The sequence below is a fragment of the Chrysemys picta genome, chromosome 12, assembly GCF_011386835.1.
Source record: "Chrysemys picta bellii isolate R12L10 chromosome 12, ASM1138683v2, whole genome shotgun sequence".
NCBI classification, from domain to species: domain Eukaryota; kingdom Metazoa; phylum Chordata; order Testudines; family Emydidae; genus Chrysemys; species Chrysemys picta.
In genome coordinates, this window is record NC_088802.1 from 44,703,132 (window position 1) to 44,716,519 (window position 13,388).

General features: G+C 47.3%; 1 protein-coding gene across 21 annotated transcripts in view; it reads left to right on the top strand.

The window, feature by feature from the left end:
- The window catches only part of LOC101943672 (ATP-binding cassette sub-family C member 3), a 373,691-nt gene that overhangs the window by 16,098 nt on the left and 344,205 nt on the right, over nucleotides 1–13,388 (top strand). The gene's annotated exons all lie outside the window — the stretch shown is intronic.

The following is a 13,388-nucleotide window of genomic DNA, read 5'->3' on the forward strand; positions in this document are numbered from 1 at the left end:
AGCGCTCCGGGGTGGGGCTGCGCACTCCAGCAGATCAAAGCAAGTTCAATATAACGCGGTTTCACCTATAACGCGGTAAGATTTTTTTGGCTCCCGAGGACAGCGTTATATCGGGGTAGAGGTGTACTTTTTTGTCAACTAGGCTTATTTTCCTCTGGTACTTTTTCTCTCCCTTTCCTCTTGTGCTCACCTCGAGGTAAAAATGCCAAGAGCAGAAACCAAGGGACCGCTAGATCACAGGGGAGCGGTTTAAATATGGGGGGCAGATGTTGGGCTGTAATGTGCATTGACTGAACCTTGGGTGGTCTGGTGGCCGAATTCCTCTTCCTTCCAAGGCTCAATCCACTCCAGCACAGGCAGAGTGTGGGGCTATTTATAGATGTTACCAGAGGGTTTGACTGCATCCAAGGACCAGGCAAATAATATAGCTTCTTGCATATAGGGCCTGATCCTGTGTGTTGCTGAGCATTGACTTTGATGGGAGTTGAAGGTGCTTGGCATCTCTCAGGATCGAGCAGTTTAAAATAGTTTGCAAAGTCCTGCCCATAGAATTGGACTGCTTGTACTCAAGGTAGCTCCTAATTCTGCATTAGATTATTCCCAGTCCCTTGCTTTCTAAAGGAACAATGCCCCTAAAGATGAATGAAGTAGGCTCTTCTTCCCCACCTTAACCCAAGTTGCAGACCAGAGGGTATCTTGGTCCTTTCTGAGTGGGGCTATCCATAAAGGTCCCCATGTGTAGGGGTATGAATGATGTCTGTACAGGCTCTAAGCTTCTGTGCTTTTGTCACTTTCAGCTTCCTTCTCAACACCGTTTTCTACCAGAGGCTTTGCACATATAGTGTCTTGATTCAGCCTTCTTCCATCTCAGGTGTTGGGAACTCTAGCTGTTCGATGCAATTATTCCACCTTAACTGGAGAAAGCAGAAATCCCAGTAAAAATGATGAATGATCTAGCCCTCCTGCTCTGTTGAATTAATGCCTATTTGGGCAGGCAGGCAGGGGTAGAATTAAATTAATATCTGACTTCTGACTGCTACTGTACCTGGTTATTGACTTATCTCATGCTGTAGGAACACGCACATCTAGGGACGTAAACTTAGGATCATATTCTGCTCTGGGTCATTTTGAAGCTCTTTCGAGATTCATCACAAACTCTAGGGTCAGAATCCCAATGTCTTCAACAAAGAGCTGAACTCTGTATCTAGCCAATTGTAAATCTGAATAAGTGTGTTCCTCGGTATGGGTTTGTCCCACATATCTTGGAGATCTCTTTTGCATAACCTATCATTTAGAACCTTAACTGGATGACTTGTTCCTGAAAGGAATGGGGGAGAGATTTATCTCAGGGACAGCCTGAGGTTTTCTGTGCTAGGTCCATGGTTCAGTTGCAGCCCAGATAAGTAGGAACAACTGGAGGTTTCTGTACTGGGATTCCAATCTCATGTAGTAAGATGAGAAGGGCAGGGTGGTCACCAATCTCTGGCACCTGTTCCAAGGTTGAGAACCCATGGCCTCTATGAACTGAGTTAGGTGATCTGAGTCCACTTCCTAGTGGCCAGAAACCTTGTTGGCAATCCCAGCAGAGTGGCCCGTAACTGAATGAGCCAATGGAGACTGAACTCCCTTCACCTCCTTGTAACATTTGACTCCATGTGATGGTTTTGTTTGGGTGGGTATATCTAGCAGGCAGCAGCTTCATACCCAGGAAATGATTTTGGTCAGAATTATTGATGCAATGAGGCCATTTTACTTATCTATAAAGCAACAGCATCCAAAAAGAACTGCATCCCAACTAACCAAGCATTTCTCCCAAGATCTAACTGCCTATAGTTTTCGTTAAACAGAATTCGTAAGAATCTCTGTAATAGCAGCATCTGGTGATGCCAAATAATATCTCACCTTTTACAAGCAATCCTGGCAGGGCATTGTTGGGAAATCTGCATCGGCACTGCAGGTATGTCATGGACACTGAATTCACCTAAAAAATGGGCCACGATGCTGTGGCACAAAATGATAGGCAGAGAATTCCAAGTTAAAATGGATATAGTTTAACTACCCATGATGATGAAGAATTCAGGGTTAACCGTTAAGAGGGGATGTTCAGTCACAACGTTGGGATTTGTGTTTCCAGTTTGCTGAGCTCTGAGGTGAGGGCCTGACCCAGAACCACCAGTGACTTCAGCATCTTGCATGATCTCGGTAGAAGTTGGGGATGTTCAGGGTCATGCCTTTTACTAGCTCAAAGCCTGGTAAGTGTCTGCTTCTTGCAGGGCTTTCCAGGTAGAGCCGGCAGGAACATTTCCACCCAAATGAAATGTATTGTTTTGTTGAAGCTGACACATTTAGCGGGGACATCTCATTTCCATGACGACGTCATCCGAAAGGAGTTTTGGATCAGGGAGAGGAGAGAGGGACGCTACAGCAGGGTGGCTTAGGGTGGTTACTGGCCTGGGACGTGGGAGACTTGCAGTGCCTGCTTTGGGATGAAAAACTGGGCTCCAACTCAGGCAGAGCAAGGGCTTGAACCTTGGTCTCCCACATCCCTGGTGAGTGCTCTAACCACTAGGCCGTAGAGGGAGACACGCATCCTTTCTACCCCAGCTCCCTTTTTTGTGAAGGGTTTTGTGTTCATTCCAATGCAGAATGAAAACAAACTCCAGAACCTGGGATGTTGCCGTGTAACGCAATCGCTGTCTTCCGACCAGCTCAGCTCCTGCCTAGCAGTGGGGCTCGCCAGCTGGAGACCTTTGTGCCTGTCTGCACGTTCTTCGCTGCATGTTTGTTCACTCGGGGAAGAAAGGCCGGCTCTCTGCCAGGCAGCTGACCCCCTGCAGGGGAGTACTTGGCCCATCCTGTTCATGTGCTTGGGATAAAAAATGCTCAGGCGCCATCTCCAGGGGGGTTTACTTTGCTAGACATGGTGGTCACCAGGGGGCTTAGACATGTCCGTTCACACAGGCTTATGTCTGTTTCAATAGCACGAGATTTGTATTCCGCTCTACTTTCTGCATTCAATCTTATCAACTGCGGATAAAATGGAAACCTGACCTTGTCTCCTCAGAGTGGGGCGAGCCCCGAACTTCCCAAATCTCTCAGGAGTGTCTGTGTCTCCAACCCTTCTGTGCCCCTTCCTGGAATGCCCCACCTCCCCGTCTGCTAGCGTTGTTACATCCCCATTCGAAGGCCATGGTGCTCTTTTCTTGGGGGAATCCCCCAGCTGCTCACGCCCCTGCATTCCCCGCTCGGAGCCGTTCTGGGGATTTGCCATCTGCTAACAGCTGTCGCTCTCCTGCCATCTTCCTTCATCCGGTCCCTTCCTGGGATCCCCTGTTCAGAGTGGAATCCTCAGTGCACATTTTGATCTCTTTCTGCCATCTGTAAAGCCATGTGGTAACAACTGTGGGTTGTTAGCCTGAGGAAGGATTAACTCTTTGTGCTCCTGTATCCTGCTGATCCTATGCTGGGAACTGGTAGCTCTCTGTTTCCCTGAGGGAAAGGGACACTGTTCTGTTCTCTTAGCAGTATATGCTTAAAGACCATGGATGGCGTTTCCTTCGTTCTGACTAAAGCAACTTTAATAAATATGGGGAAAGATCCAAAGGGAAGGTTTGTTCCCTTCTCTAAATGCTTCCTACTGGCTCTCTGTTTGCAATCTCCTTTTTGTCTAGTCATAAGAAATCGTCCTCTTTTTATTTTCTCTCGCCAAGGCAGAATTGATGTGGCGTGTTCTGCCCTTGTGCGGTGTAAGCTCTGTGCCATTTTATCGGGTGTGATGGGGGAAAGGTTATCTGCTCCCCCGCCGTCGCCAAGAGACCATGTGTGCTGGCTGCCGGCCTACTGCGTATGTACCAGAAGAGGCTTTGCCTTTGCAGAGCCAGTGTGGTGTGGGAGCGGCTGGCGTGCCTTTGTTTTGATTTTGGATTTTCCTGATTAAAACCATTCTTTTCGTGGCACGGCACAAACAAGGCTCTCACTGGTGTACAAGCCCAAGGTGGGGCATGGCCGTTTGGAAACAACCAAGTGCCGGATTTAAAGAGCAAGGGGCATTTGGCAGAGGGTTGTGTGTGCTCAGGTAACCAGTAACAAGGTCTGTACTCAGGAAAAGGAAAACGCCTGCGTATCTTCTCTCTCTCTAAAGTACCCAGCTCAGGAGGTGGTTGTCCCCACGTACACGCGCGCTTTCTGAGACCCATCCTGCTAAGCGCTAGACACCATAGTTCACCTGTAGCACTTGGAACCTCCCAGGATTGTCTGGGGTTGGTCTCAGATCCAGCCCTGGACTGTTGTGTTGGGAGTTGGTGGCAGTGAGAGTCTGCAGGCAAATTAAGGAGGAGCAGGGAACCCAACGCTGTTTCTTAAGAGAGGGTAATTCAGCCGCCAATGCGGAGTGTGGTCTGAGCTTACAAAGGACTCTGCTCCCACATCAGGAGCTTGAATGACACTCCCTCTATTAGGGAATGGGATGAGATCTTCATGGCGGGGGATGGGTTACCCCACCTCTGACTCCACTGGGGTTTCTGGCTCCTTTGTTGAAGCATCTGGTACTGGCCACTGTCGGAGACAGGATACTGGACAGGCTGGACTAGAGGTCGGACCCAGTATAGTAATTCCTATGTTTCTGTGGAAAGCTCATTGAAGACAATGGAAATATGCCATCTGACTTCAGTGGCCTTTGGCTCAGGCTCTCAGACAGTGGCACACACAAGGTCCCAGCAGCTGTCATTTGTTGAACGTACTCTACGCTGAACCGCAAGCGCCAAAACTGATTACGCCTCTCCTGGCTGCATTTGACGGGCTAAATGTGGGCTATGTGCTTTTACAGTGTGACTTGTGGCTCCCCTCTATCTCAGCTACGGAGATGTGGCCCATGGAGACCCATGCAGGTCCCAGCAGGCCATACTCTATCCTGAACCAAACAGCTGCACCTCTGACGCAAGGGCAATCCGCTCCATTGTACACAAACTAGGGATGCGGTGAGTTCCAAAGACCTCGGATAAGCACAAGTCCCTGGTGCAATTAACAACCTCTGAAAGGCAGTCTCTTGGCAGGAAGGTGAGTTGGACTCCCTTAGTTAGGAAAGAGTGAATCAATAACCTCTTGACACACGATCACCATTCACTTGTGTTTCCTGTTTAACTCCAATCTATTTCCACCTCTCTGGGTGCATTTAGTTACCTTTTATTAGATGTTGCTATGGTGACAGTCTTTGCTAGGAGGCTTTTGTTTTATCATCACTGTTCCTCCGGTAACCTCTTCCCTTAAGGTGGAACGGGCCATGTCCTCTTCTCTACTAGCATCCTTGACACCTTTAGATATGTAGCTCTAATTTGATACACCCAAGGAATACATAGCATTCAATATAGAGTTTTACATATTCAAAGCACTGTCCAAACATTAATGGATTGCTCTTCCCACCACCCCCTGTGAGTATTCAAAACAATGTGAATGATCAAAGGTCCCTCTTGATAAGAAACTGCTTTCGATAGTAGCGCGGGATGGTTTGCCTGGTACCTGTCCAGAAATAAAGGAAGAGCACGAAAACAATCCAGGGCACCTTGAATTGTCGCCTCTTGTCCCTGTAAATGGAATCTGTCTTCAAGAGGATGTTCAAAAACAGTCAGCGCCTCCCGTTTCTGTAGATCCACAAAACTAGGTCTTCAGCTACCAGTGCCTGCAGATTGCAATCTTAAAAATGGATGAGCAAGTTACAGTCAAGGTGAAAATCTCTCCAAATCATAACCTTTTGCTATAGAAGGACAAATGTAACTGGTCCCCCCTCGTCCCCCGCTCCATACACACACAAATACCCTGACTGCATTCAATTGTTGTATTTTTAACGCCCTTGTTTTCCAGCTGTTTTTTTTAAATTATTTACCTGGTTTTCCATTAATATTATTTTACACTGGGGACAGAATGGAGATTGGGGTGTGTGTGTGATGAATCTATTCAAGGAGTTGTGATCTCTGCATTTCATTTTGCAGTTCAGCTGGAAAGCTCTCATTTCCAAATACACCCACACACAGACGCAGCGAGAGAGCGAGAGAAAGAAAGACAGAGACTCAAGGGGGATGGGGAGGTTGGGGCGGGGAGGCACAGGGGGAGAGTCACAAAGAATGAAATGCCAGGGAAAGATAGGAGATGGGTGAGCAAGTGGGTCACATGCTTATCACCCAAGATTCCAAAAGAACAGGGGACAACGCCGTATTAAAAAATTCGGGAGCCCCTGGAAGTGAACAGCAGTGGCTGAATGTCTGCATGGCTCTGAGCGATGGCAGCAACCTAACATCAAGATCAACCCATGCTTTTCTGATCCCTTAATGGCTGAGAGTCAAGCAGGAGAACGTCATGTGCCCCTGGGGACAGAGCAAGTTTGCGGTGTGACATTCGGAGAGATTTAGGGCACTGGCTGCCATACAAGTGATGTAATTGCAAACTCCTTCCCGTTTTGGGGTAGGATGATTAATGGGCTGGAAGTTTATGCCCTGCTCTAGTTCTGCCTGGCGTGTAGAGAAGTTCTCCTCCATCTTTAATCAGAGACACAAGCTGGTGTTTTTTCCCTCCCCCCATGCACCCCAAAACTCAAGGCCAACTGGTTGTCAAAGTTCTCAGCAATGGCAGCCAAACTCCTCCTGGCCGAGGGCTGTATTGGCAATGAGTGAGCCCGGAGCCTCAGAGCCCCATTTAGATTGCATGTATTTTCCTCTTTTAATAAGGGGGAGCCGCCTGCCGAAACAACAAGACCTCAGCTTGCAAGGCTCCATCTGAAGCTGGGTTACTGACCCGTTGTCTCTTCAGGCCACCCCTCCACGTTAAATGCTCGGGCAGTGGGCTGCATTGTAGATCTCTGTGGATGTGCTGACTGCACTTTGGCTGACCCTGCTCTTGTACGTGGCAGCAGCGTGTGATGATGAAGTCTCTGCCTTGGAAGGCGTGGCTTTGAATAAAGACTCCTAAGGATCAATACAGAATTGGGAAGATCATTGCTCAAATGAACATCGAGCCCAAGTTCCCTTGGCTCCAAATTGATGGTGCAGGGGGCTTTAGAGACAAAAAAAATGTCAGTATCCCTGTGACCCCCCATTTGGACCTGAACCCAACTCTCTTCTTTGCTAGGCCTTGAAGGTGGAGCTTCTCTAGAAGAGGGAGAAGGTTAGTTAAGAGTTTGTATGAGGTTTCCGTGTCCAATGGATGCACACGAAGATAAAGGAGCCTCAGCTTAGCTTGCTGTGGGTGGGTTGGCTGAGCAGATGAGTGCATGTGAATTTAAGGCTCATGAAAGGTTTTGTGCTGACAGTTCTGGAGAACAAAATTGTCTTTGTCAACCGAACAGGTGCAGCTTCAGCAGCAGTATTCCTCAACCCTACCCTGCGGAGACCGCTGCTAGGAGCGAGAGAATCATTCCGTCCTCAGAATCGATCTTTGGCCTGCCTACTTAACATGCCAGCAAAGACGTTAACGAGCAGTGATTGTAATGTGGAGACCGGTGCATTTGGACTAAGAGACCCCCGGCTCTTTACATAGGCCAGTTGACAGATGGTAGCAACTTTGAGTTACTACTGATCCGAGCTGGACTCAAACCATGCCCATAGAAGAGAGGTACTCTGTAGTCTACTGCTAGTCCCGTGAGAAATTCAGTCCCCCAAAAAGCTATTCTGAGGTTGGTAGATGATTCATTCCATTACTCCAGACATGCTTAGTTCATGCAATAGCATTCCTTGGGGCCAATATTTCTTCCCCTTCCAAGTTTCCTTATTTTGATATTTCTCAAACTTTACATTCCTGAGCATGATGTGTGACATTGTCGAAAAACTTGGAGTCTCCTCCATAACGAGAACCAGAGCAGTTCTAACATCCCGGAACGGCTTCTCTGTAACACCTCTCTGAACAATGAGGAGTCCCGTTAAACCACCAGCACTTCAGCCAGGATGTTTGCCTTGCTTTGTCCCAGAACCTTCAGCAGAGGTCACCAGCCTCTGAGGCGCCATAAGTCTTAAATTATGGTGAGAGGATTGTCAAGCTGTCCTGCGGTGGCTCCAAAATGTGAATACCAACCTCAGGGCATACTGTTAAGAGCCAGGACACAAACCCCAAATTGCTTGTGAGTTCCATACATAGAGTTCGCCAACCAATTATCAAGTGCAAATTCCTCAGGCACTATGACAGCCTTACCATGGAGTCACAGACAGTCCTCTTGGGCACTCCAAATTTCTGTCTTGCCATACAGGGTAAGCCTGCCTTTGTGATAGATGGTCTCTTACACCAAGAATCACAATATTCAGGTTTCTTCTAGTCCCAAATGACCAGGCACTTCGCCCAGGTCAGTTAAATCTTAGATCTCACACCATAGGCAATGCTTGTAGTCAATCCTAGAATAAGCGATCTAAAGAGTTATTAAAAAGGAAATGAGTTATTTACAAGGTTAATGCAGGTAAACATATGTACACCACTGGGTTACAATCTTAAATTTCAAAAGGTAATAAAAGCTTCTATAATAAGCAAACTATATGTTCTTTAGGGCTAACCCAGGCTAAGCCACAGGGGATCCCTTGCTTATGCTTAGAAAACCTTGCCCCCCAGAGTCCAAGCAGCATAGAGATACAATTCCTTCTTGTTAAGGGTTTTTATTCCTTTCCCTTCCATGTGCTCTGAGCTGCAAACTCAGCTGATGGGAGGAATTCATTTTCATGACTCGTCTTTATGGGAGGGAGGGGCAGAACAACAAAGTATTTTGTTCTCTTGTAATGTTCCACAATAGTCCACCTGGTGTCGATGGGCCTTCCTTGTTGGCCAGGACATAACACCTTCTGCTGGAGACCAGCACTTTACACCAGTTAATGTCTCTCTCCTGCCTGGTGACTTACACAGTCACAGAGGCATACAATACAAATGCTTAAAGATTACCTTACAGTATAGGATATAGAGGCTATAAGTGAGATTAACACATGCACCAACTCATAAGCATTCAATAGAGTCCAAACACATTCTTTTATAACCCTAGTACCTATTTTACCAATAGTAACACACAGGTGAGCCAGACTGATTCCAGCTCTGCATTCGTCAGTATTCAGCTGAGACATGGGGACCTTGGCATGGGTGGGCACCTGCTGTGCCAGCCTCACAATGGCATTCTTTTCACTTCAAAATCCACTCCACCACCGCCATGGCCCGTTGTGCTGTGTTTGCCTAGAGCGTGTGCTTTGAAAACACAGCCTCCAAACGTAATTCCAGGGACGTTTACTTTAGCTGAATGCCACTGCTGAAGCCGGGGCTGTGTCAAACAACAAGACTGCCAGACTGGTGAGTTTACTCCATGTGGTTGAATTTGTGGTTGCAGTTGGGTGGGGAGCAAATGTGGAAGATGTGGCGAAAAGACCATTTCAAGTCAGTGATGGAAATAGCGAGTGGTATTGCAGGTTGAGTTTTCCCTTCCTGAAGTTAGGAGGTGGCTGTTGTCAGAGCCCGGCGTGGTGGCTAGAGCAGGCATCAGGCCTAGTGTTTGGAGCAGGAGTCGGTGGCCAGGAATGGGAGTCGAGCGTCAGAGCTGTGTTACTTGGAGTGAGGCAGAGCTGGAACAAGCCGGCACTTTCGCAGCCATGGGCGAGTGCTTTGAGCAGCTGCTGGTGCTGGTCTGCTGACTCTTCTCCCAGGCAGGCGGTGGTAGCCAACCAGGCAGCCTACCGCAGGCCAGATGCACTGGTTAGTTTGCCCGGAGACTGGCTCGGCTGCAGGCCCTGATTCCTGACAGATGTTATGCCAGCAACAGTCTCTTTTAAGGGATAGATTCAAACAAAGGGTTTTCCCCCTTATATGCTTGAAAACTTCTTTTTGTGTGTGGGGGACGGAGAGGAGGAAGGGATTATAAACGGTCATTGTTAATAGTGCTCCCCAGAGTGAAGTGTCACGCACAAGCAGAGACCCTGGTCAGAAGGGCTATTTGAACAGGGAAAGAGATGGTGAAAGTTCTAATAATAGAAAGCAGATGGAGGTGGCAGGAAGAGATCTTAGGCAATGTTGTGAGCTTAGAGATGACGTTAAAGGGATACATTATCTATTTCACCTGGCAATTGCTTGCATGCGAAGGAGATGGGCAGCCGTATAACCCCCTAAGCTAGATTGATACTACGGGGTAGCGAGTATTGTCTTCCGGGTGCTGCCCCAGTAACACCTGAGAAGTTGGAGATGACCACTGCTATTAAGCTAATGTCACTGACGTCGAAGCAGTGACTGGGAAATGCCATGGGAATGACTGACAGCTAAATGCCAAAGGAGAGATAAACAATCAGGACTAAAACCTAGCTAAGCTGAAAAGCCATCTCCGGTTACTGAAAACCGGAGGAGAAACTTTACGCGCCCAGGCAAGCTCTGCCCCTTTAAGGAAAGACCTCCCCCGTGTCTTGACTTTACCTCTCTCCGTCTGCAGGTGGGATGGTAGGACACCTTCAGTCTGACACCTGATGCTGGCAGAGGCTTGTCTTGGCAGGGTAGCTAGAAGCAGAGATGATATCATGAAGCTTAAACCATGTGAGGGGAAAATGAACCCAATTATCTTTGCAATATCACAAGAGGGGCAATGGCATGCACAGTGATGCCATGAGCAAGGTGTGGAGACCATAGGATCTAAGTGAAAGGGCTGGTTTGTTGGTTTCCTCAGTCAATTAACACATGCATGCTGCCCTCCTGATGAGGCAGAGATGGTAAGAGGATGCGATACCTATGTCCTGGCCTTGCAGCCCTTAGCACAGTGGGGTTAGGGCTAATTTGGTGGTAATATTGGCACTGCTCAGCGATCGATCTCAAAGTGTGTTACAGTCACATCGCTATTTTACAGAGGCACAGTGACTTGCCCCACGTCGCACAGCGGGTCAGTTGGGGACCGAACCCAGGGGCTGGATTCGCTGTTGCCCTGCACCTTGTCTACTCCCGCACACCACTGCAAAGTGAGTGCCCGCCGGTGAGGGTAAAATGCTGCTATTCTGATTGGGTCACTGTAGGCCCACTTTGCACAAGGTAACAGGGCAACAAAACTGGGCCCCAGGCTTAACCATGCTCCTAGCTCAGTGCCCGGTCTGCTGAGCTGAACTGACTATCGCATCCATATAACCCCAGGAAGGAAGACTTTGTGTGTGTGTGTGTGTGTGTGTGTGTGAGTGTGTGGCGAGGAGAGGGAGATCGAGGGGTGATCTGTATGTTAGACAATCTCAGAACTGTTCACTGAGGCTTTGTGGCTTGGCTGGAATGTCCTTCCAGCGGCTGCCTACCCAGAATGATTAGCTTGCGGCGGAGAGGGCAGCCGGCCACTCGCCCTCTCTTGTGGTTTTGGGAAGCAATACTTGGGGATACTAATGAGGACCTGGTTGCTGAGAGGCAGGTTTTAGCTGTGCAGCAGAGCACACTGAGCTAGGGCTGGAGCAATGTGTAGCAGTTGAGCACGGGAGTAGCTCTCCAATTTGTCGGTCCTCATTTTCTGCCTTTAAAAAGAAAAATCCTTCCTTTCTCTTTCCCTTGTTCCGTCTTCTGCCCTTCCCGAAAGGCAATGCTTTCCCTTTTTCCCCTCAGTCACCTTCGCATTTTCTCCCTGGTTCCCTTGAGCCACCTGTCCCATCTACCGCCTCACCTCGACTACGAAATAATCGAGTCCGGATGCCAGAGGGCAGGGCTTGAGGTAGTGAAGCCAGGCTGTCTGTAGTCCTTTTAAATCAGGAGCTTGGAGGAAAAATTAAACCCGCGTTCTGGCTGAACATGTCGGGTGCTCTTTTCCCAGTTCCCTCTGAGCTCTGGATAAAAGGGATGTTGCTGTAGACATTCAGCTGTCTAAACTCAACCCTTTTGTCCACACCGCCTCCTCCTCCAACTTCTCAGTCGTACTTTATAAGTGGAAACCAAAGTACACAAACTGATGCTCACGGCCTCCCCTGTGTTTGCCTGATTAAAATCTTAAATTCTTCCATTTTAGAGATGATTTGGGTATCCTGGACTGAGCCAAGAAATCTCTATGGCAACAGTTGAAAGAAACTTTTTATCACAGTTCTGTGGTAGGGAGAGGGGTCATTTCTGGTGTAGTGATTTATCTATTTTAAAACGAGGTAATATTTGCGGTAGCGAGCACTGGAAGAGTGGGAGATGTGTGGAACTTCTTTCAATTGGCGTCTCAGCAAGTATTGTTGATCCTCCTCCTCCCGTCGTCTGTCTTGTTTCCCCCCCCTTTCTTTTCTGAGTTCTGAGAAGCATTTGTGTAGGTTATCATCACTGGAGGGGTGTGTGTTGTGTGCATTTTATTCCGTGCTTCACTCTAAAGAGACAATGAGAATGAATTATGGAAACTTCTTTTTTTAAAACGTGGCAACTGCCTATGATATGGGGGAGATAATGGATCTGATTCTGCACTCACTAGAATTTTTTTTTTTCACTGATGTCATTCTTTTGACGTCACTGGGGAAATTTGATTTATGCCAGTGTGAATGAGAGCAGAATCGAGCCCTACATTTCTCCTGGCCTCTGATCTGGGAACTCTTCCTGGTGTGAGGCCATTAAATGTACTGGGCCGGTGTGAGAACTTCGCTCTCTGTCAGTTTTGCTTGGGTGATGATAGCGTATTGAAGTCCCTTTAGAAAAATCCTATAATCCTGAATCCTTTTATATAACGTTGTTAGCCATCATTTTATGTCTTATAGTAAGGATACAACTTTCTATTAAATTCCATAGGGTAATTACCCTTTCTATAAGTGGTTGTTGTTTTTTTTTAAATCACCCTATCAAAAATTATATGTCTGCTATAGGCTATCAGAGGAGGTTTTTTTTTAATTGCTGTAAAGGGTATAATTTTCTTCATATCCTCCGCTCACAGTGGCTATGCTTATTTTGAAGAGCCTCCATGTTCTTGTTCTGATCAGAAAATCTCAAGTAATACTAAAGGAGGCTCAATCCAAGCTCGCTTTGAGCTGGTTGCACTCCAAACTGCTGCCTACCAGAATAGCTTGGTGGCCCAGAGACAGCATGAGTCGAATACGAACCAGACCAATGAAATGAACTGAAACTAAGATTCCATCTTTGCTATAAAAGCTGCGTACTCCCTGATATGCCTGTTGCTTCTTGTCACATGTAAACAAGCTATGACCATATTCCTTGAACAAGACAGCTACATTTTCGGGGGGCACATTTAAAACAAGCGTGCTTCTGGCAAAGTCCTGTAAAACTTAATAGCCCTAAAAATAAAATAGGTTTTTAGAGTAATTCCTATAGAACCCTATAGTGTAAGTCCCTTTAGAAAAATCCTATAATCCTGAATCCTTTTATATAACGTTGTTAGCCATCATTTTATGTCTTATAGTAAGGATACAACTTTCTATTAAATTCCATAGGGTAATTACCCTTTCTATAAGTGGTTG